Consider the following 6,967-nt stretch of genomic DNA (forward strand, 5'->3'; position numbering starts at 1 on the left):
ACCCTCTTTAACAGCGAGTCTTCCTGTAGAGCCAGGCTGGCCTCAGACTTGTGATCCTCCTACCTCAGCATCCCCCTTGCTGGGATTATAGACGTGTGGCAACATGTTAGGTGGGCAGCCTTCCTTTCTAAGTGAATTCACTTAGCACTTGTGCCCTGTGTGTGAACCTGGATAGCGGAGGGTGATCCAGGAATGCCAGGGGACACTGCCCGAAAGACAGTCTTGTATGACCTCGGCTGTGCTCAAACTTACTCTATGTAAAGGTCACCTTGAGCATCGGATCCTCCTGCCTCCTCCCGCTCAGTGCTGGCTTACAGGTGTATGCTGCCATGCCTAGCTTAGGAGGTGCTGGGGGAGCAGTCCCACGCCTCTGCGCATGCTGGGCAAGCACTCTGCTGCTCAGCTACAGCCCTGGCCCCCAGAGGCTAATTTTTTAATTCTGCCTGGTAATGACCCATGGTTAGGGTCATAGGGGAACTTCTGAGCCTACACACTGAATGTCACCACCCAGACAAAGTGACAGCATCCAGTTCATAGTCTTGAGGCTCTGGCTCCGGGAAAGGAAATCAAAGAGGCTTTCAAGTGACAGTCCTTGGGGGCAGACTCACAGCAACAAGCTGGTTTTGACCAAATTCAGGTTAGGTCATGGCATTTCTCAGCCCTCAATGGGGTCCTTGTTGGTATTCTATAGTCTGTTTATGTTCATGTGAAGCATGAAATAGAATTGCATGCTGGCATCTCACTGTTTCATCTCTTGTGCATGTGGGGAGGGTGGGCGGTACTCACACAGAGCCGGGGAGGGGAGGGGTGAGCCTGTGCGTGTGCCTGGGGAGGCCAGGGAGGACGTTAGCTAGTGTCCTCTCTTGCGCTCCACCTTATTTATTAAGATCATTTCTCACTGAGGCTGAAGCTTGCCACTTTGGCTAGACTGTCTGGCCACTGAGCCCCCATGATGTCCTGCTTCTGCTCTCCATTGCTAGTACGACCATGCTCAGCTTGCGTGCGTGCGTGCGCTTGCGTGTGCGCGTGCGTGCGTGCGTGCGCTTGCGTGTGCGCGTGCGTGCTGAAGATTAGAGCTCAGTTCACCTTGCTCTAACTGCACACACTCTTTCTCAGTGAGCCATCTCCTGAGCCCTTGTTTCAGCTTTCTTGTAGCGAGTTGGTTCTTACTACTTAACACAGTGATTTAAGGGCTTTGCCGAGGTTCTGCTGCGTGTTCATTGGTGACTAGCAAGCCAGCAAGTTCTAGCTGGCCATTCACTCTGATCTCTCATCTACCCATCTGTCTTCCAGTCTTACCATCCCTCTCCTATCCACTGACCCGTGTGGAAGTGCCCCACAGCCGGCTGTGCACGCGTTACCTTCTGAGAATAGCCCCGTGAGCATCCATCTAGGTACCAAGTGTAGACCCGGCTTTACCGCCCTTGCACCGAATGTAACTTTCTGTCACGTCCAGGCTGCTGGGGTCTCTGAATCAGAGGCTTCAGTCTTTCTGCTCTTCCTACACATCCCATGTGGGGAAAGCCCGTAGGACAGGGGGTGGCATGAAAAGACCCACGGGCCCGGGGGGAGGTGCAGGCTGGGGCTCCTATTTTACCACATTTTGTTTACTGTTTATGAACTTATTTTTTCTTTTTCTTGAGACAGGCTACGCTGTGTAGCCCTGGCTTGTCTGGAACCCATTATGTAGACCAGGCTGGCTTTGAATTCACAGAGATCCACCTACCTCGGCCTCCTGAGAGCCGGGATTAATGGCATGTAACACGACACTGGCTATTTATGAAGGTATTTTTCTTCTCTTTCCATAGTTCTCTTTCCTTCATTAATTCCTTCTCTTCTCCTCCTCCATTAATTCTTCCTCTATTTCTTTGTCTCTTTCTTTTTCTCATGACAGATCTCATGGAACTCCGGCAAGTCTTGTACCCCTGATCCTCCTACCACCACCTCCCAAGTGCTGGGATTACAGGCGTGTGCCACCATACTGACCTTTAGGAAGGGTTCTGAAAGATTAGGAGAAGTCAGCTAGGCCCACAGTGGAAACAAGCTCTTACCCCGGGGCAGATGAAATACACTTCAAGTGTTGGCCCCTGTTCGGAGCATGTGGTGTCCTGAGCATGTGCCCAAATATGGAAACATCCCAAGTGTCCATCAGCAGGAGGATGGGGAAATGGGGCATCCCATGCCCAGAGACTCAGTCATGAAACAGATGAAGATTGATCTGAAACCTGCTTCCCCGTGGATGGACCTTGGAGACCCCTGCTGACTCAAAAGCTGTGCTGAATGACTTCATTTATAGGAAGTTTCTAGAATAGATAAATTCACAGAGAAAGTAGATTTGGGGTCAGCAGGTTAAGACGAGTTGGGCATTAGGGCTTGACTGAGCTGTAACTGAGCTTCACAGAGGGTATGGAACATTTCTGAAAAGTGTTGATGGTTGCCTAACAGAGGCAATGTGCTTAAAATGTTACTGAATTCTAGGCTGCAAAGGGTTAATTAGGTTACATTTATTTAATCACAATAAAAGATAGTTTAAAAATCTACATACTAATGATAATACTATAGGTGTATCTCAAGATTTCTGGTAATGGTCCCAAATAGGGAAGCAAGGAAAATATGAAGTTCCAAGGGTGGGGTGGGGGAAGGGCAGGGCGGCAAATACAGCTGGAGAACCCAGGGAGCAGGCATCAGATCACCCAGGAAAGGTTCCAAGAAGGAAAAAACACCCAGGATCAGATCTGTCTGTGGGGAAAAAAAAATCTCTCATACATGTGTGCGCATCACAGAGCACTTGAGACAGAATTGAACAATACTCTAAGAGTCCGAGTATACAGGGACTCGGCTAGGCAAGGGGTCCTTAGCTCTAGCCTTCTTTACGAGGCATTAAGAAAAAGGAGGCCCACGTGACTCTAGATCTTGTGACCTGGTTAGTACAAGCATCACCTGCTGTAATGGGGTGGGTGCTCGTGGGTGCAGCTGGAGAAACGAGAAAGCCACGCGGCCCCGAGCACAGCAATGAAGGTCATCTGTGTGAGCTCTGGACCAGCTGTCTGGCCACCTGTGTTCCTAGCACTTTCTTCTCGGGGACTGTGCCCTATTTAGCTGAATAGGGGGTGTTGCCCTCAATCTGGGAAAAGCTGAATCGCCTCACCGTTGTTCCCAATTGGCAAGCAGTAAAGACGTGAGCTCTGGAGGTTAGCTCCATCTCCCGGTAGCTTTCCAGACCCCTGCTCCCCTGCTTCCCACTGAGCTGCTTCCGATTGGCTGTCCACTGTCCACTGCTCCCCTCCAGCCACAGCTGTCCGGCTGAACTTTGTGTCTTTCTCGCAAAAGCAGTGGCTGCTGTCGGCTTTCGACTGCAGGACTCCCAGCCGTGGCCAACGCTTTGAGCATCACTGGTAAGTCAGTCGCTCCATCTCGGTGGTGTGCTGGAGTCCCCAACACTGTGCTCTGTGTCCTCTTGTGAGTAGGCTGAAGTCAGCTGGGGGTGTTTATGACATAGATGTCCATACACACCACAGACCAGAGCTAATCCATGCTGGGTTTGGGGTTCTCCTAGATTCTAGCAATAAAACACAGCTCTGACAGGCTAGGTAGGCAGGACTTGGTTTCTTGTAGACAGTCCAAAGCTTTTAACAGTTACAGTTTGGAGATATGTCTTGGCTCTGGAAGTCATTTTGTACCTGTGAAGCATCCTCTCCAACCTGGTGGCTCTGATCAAACATCTGCTTCAGTAGGAGGACTGGCTATGCCCTCTCTGCCCCAGACCCCAAGGTTCAAATGTACGAAATGGGCCCTTCTGCCAAACCAGGCATATGAACAGCGTCCAGGCACATGAAATACACACCAAGCAGGTTTCCGAAATCTCTAGGGCTACCTTAACTAGTCCACAGTGCCAGGTTTGTCCTGGAAGGCTGGAGAAGTGATACAGGCCAGAAGACCAGAGTAATCAGTTTGGTCTTACTGTGTTTCAGCTGTCAGAACTTTGATACATTTAGGGCTATTTACAATATTTTTGTCATTCATTGTGTGTTTTTCATAAAAATGTCCTAAGATTGTGCTGGGAATTTTCAACTTTCACCCCCCAGTTTTGGGTTGAGTTGTCGTCCTCTCTCCCATCATATGCTGACCTTCTAAACCGCCCAGAGCCACAGAAGGGATCTGCCTTGTAAGCAGGGTCCTTGTGGATGCAGTAGGTTTAGAATGAGACGTGCTGGAATGGGGCAAGCCCCTTACCAAAGCTGACTGGCCCTATAAGCAGGGAAAATTTGGTTACACTGTAACCATGAAGACAGGGCGGACACAAATCCCTCCATCTCAGCTTTAAACACTGGAACCCACTTTGCTAGGGTGAGTCTTCGCTCACAGCCTGCTAGCCTCTGGAGTATGTGCCTGCTAGCCATTTTAACCACCTAGTCTGAGCCTTTAGAGAAGTCTACCAAACTAATACACTCTGAAGAAATCCTAGCCTTCTGGTATTCTGCCACAATCTGCAGAAGTAAAATTGCCGTGGTTCTCTAAGGCCTCAGAAACATTTTTGTGTGTAGATATTTTTAAAAATCACTTAAATGAACCAGGTGTGATGGCGCTTGTCTTTAATCCCAGCACGCAGAGACAGAGGCAGGCAGATCTCTGAGCTCGAGGCCAGCCTGGTCTATGGTGAGTTTCAGGACAGTCAGAGCTGTATAGAGGGACAGCGGGGAAGGGGGTGGGTCACTTCGAGTATGGGAAAACTGAAATCCCACTGTGCTCAAGGAAATCAGAACTAGTCACGATAACCTAGAAACGAGACTGGGTGGATTGGCAGCATACCCCTGGGATCTCGGCGCTTGGAAGACTGAGGCAAAGAGTGGTTCGAGAATAGCCTGGGGTATATAAAAAGATCCCATCTCAAAAGCCAGAAAAAAGGGCGGTGGTGGCGCATGCCTTTAATCCCAGCACTCAGGAGGCAGAGGCAGGCGAATCTCTGAGTTCGAGGTGAGCCTGGTCTACAGCATGAGTTCCAGAGTTCCAGGACAACCAGGACTGTTATAAACCGCATCTCAGAAACAAACAAACAAACAAAAAAGCCAGAAAATTTTTTTTTAAAAATTAAAGAAAGGAAATGCAAGGCACAATTTTGCGCCCCACTGCATAGTATTTCATTCCTGTTTATCTAGAGCTCTGCTGAACTGTGCGTTCATTGGATATGTTTCTTTCATCTTGACATCATTTATCGTTTTCCATTGTTTTTCCCTGGTGTCAGGAAAATTTCTAACGTCGGAGGTGTTTTAGCTTTCGCTTATGTACTCTGAGGGAAGAGGCTCCAGCTGTTTTACAGGTTTCCGTTTTATTTTGGTATTTTACTGAACGAGCAACCCGGCCACCAGCGGGGGGGGCCCCCAAGGGTCTGAAGCCCCGCAGCCGCTCACACGTTCCGGGTGTCGTTACAGAAGTGCCCACCAGGGGTCAGCACAGGCTCGGCGTTGGTCTGAAGTATCCCACAATGCACCGAGCCTCCGCTCGTGCGGCAGAACCTCAAGCGGTGGGGCGGGGCCTCCCCATCGGGGGCGCGGCCTGGACGTTTGGGCAGGGTCTAGTTCTGTGGGGCGTGGCCTAGTTTAGGAGGTGGGACCTAGCTGCGGGGGCGTGGCCCAGCTGGTAAAGGCGTGGTCTGGGTGGCGGGGGACAGGTCCGGCTGTCGGGTGTTGCAGGTGTCTGTCTGCTCCCGGCGCTGTGGCGAGGTAGGGGCTCCGGAGGAAGTCCTGGAGCAGTGTGGGCGTGGCCGCGGGCTTTGCCCGGATCCCCCGCACTGCTTTTCCAAGGGTTCCGAGCGCGGGACTAGAGGGCATCTGGAGCCTGGTGTGCAGTCTCGTGCAGCTCCAGGCCGTCCCTCCCGTGGGAATGGATGCAACTTCGGGCGCAGGCGACTGGTGGGAAGTTGGAATCGTGGATTCGCTAGCACGCACTACAGGCTAGGGTGAGTGGCAGCCGCCACACGCTGGCCATCCTCTCAGGAGATGCTGTCCCTTGGGCTGAGCTGGTGGGGTCCTGGTGTTCCGGCAGGCCACCCAGGACGGCCCCGGGGTCTCCTTGATGCCACACCCAGCTTCTTAGTTTTCAAGTTCGTAATTAGCACTATGCAAAAAGTAAGGTTCGGTATCTAGGAAACACTGAAATGCCTGGAGGTTTGGGCTTGAGGGTGTCTTCCCCCATCAGCCTGTTTCTGCTTCATTAGGAGTTCAGTCCTTTCAGTCTCAACTTCCTGTTACCCTGTTTCCTTGGCAATCATGTCACAACCTGGAGGCTTCAGGTGGCAAAGCCGAGTGGAGTGACTCTGCCCACTTTTCAATGCCCGGCAAAGTTTTGTTCATGGATCTCCACCCCCAATAGAAAATAAATCATAATTTAGTTTTTTCTTTTTAGATTTATTTTATGTGTATGAGTGTTTTGCCTGGGAGGATGTATGTACACTGCATGTGTACCTGGAGGCCAGAAGAAGAAATCGGATCCCCAGAACCGGAGTTATGGATGACCGTGAGCCACCACGTGTGTGCTGGGGACAGAACCCTGCCTCTGTGAGATTAACACAGATTCGTCTCTCCAGCTCCATAAACTGTATTTTAAAGGCATGTTTCATCCTATGTTATAGCCACTGCCATAAGCCAATTGATTTGCTCTTACTTGATCTCCAAGCAATTTCTCTTACTGCTTAGCAATGTTTATAATTAGGAAAAGTACAGCACAAAGATAATCCAGGTGAACACAGTCTTAATTAGCAAATGAACTGTTGATTGAGGGCAGTGGATGAGGAATCAGGCAAGCTTGTTCTCAGACATTTCTGCTGCCAAGGAGGTTGAAGAGTGAAAACTGTCTTCACTGTGTCTTCCAAACCTAAAATGCAAATGAGCACCTGTTCCTTTTTTAGTAGACAGACCTCTTGGCTTGATCATCGAAATAAGAAAATTCTGTTTAAAAAATTATTTATTTG

The 6,967-nt window shown here is 50.1% G+C and overlaps 1 protein-coding gene across 2 annotated transcripts in view; it reads left to right on the forward strand.

Moving 5' to 3' along the window:
* Positions 1 to 3,012: 3,012 nt before the first annotated feature.
* Extl3 (exostosin like glycosyltransferase 3) overlaps positions 3,013 to 6,967 on the forward strand; it is a 92,468-nt gene continuing 88,513 nt past the window's right edge. For both annotated transcript variants that reach the window (XM_026783217.1, XM_005355515.3), the window contains exon 1: positions 3,013 to 3,395. The gene's annotated coding sequence lies outside the window, so the exon portion shown is untranslated. The remainder of the gene's footprint in view (positions 3,396 to 6,967) is intronic.

This window comes from Microtus ochrogaster, chromosome 17, assembly GCF_000317375.1.
Source record: "Microtus ochrogaster isolate Prairie Vole_2 chromosome 17, MicOch1.0, whole genome shotgun sequence".
In the NCBI taxonomy this organism is placed as follows: domain Eukaryota; kingdom Metazoa; phylum Chordata; class Mammalia; order Rodentia; family Cricetidae; genus Microtus; species Microtus ochrogaster.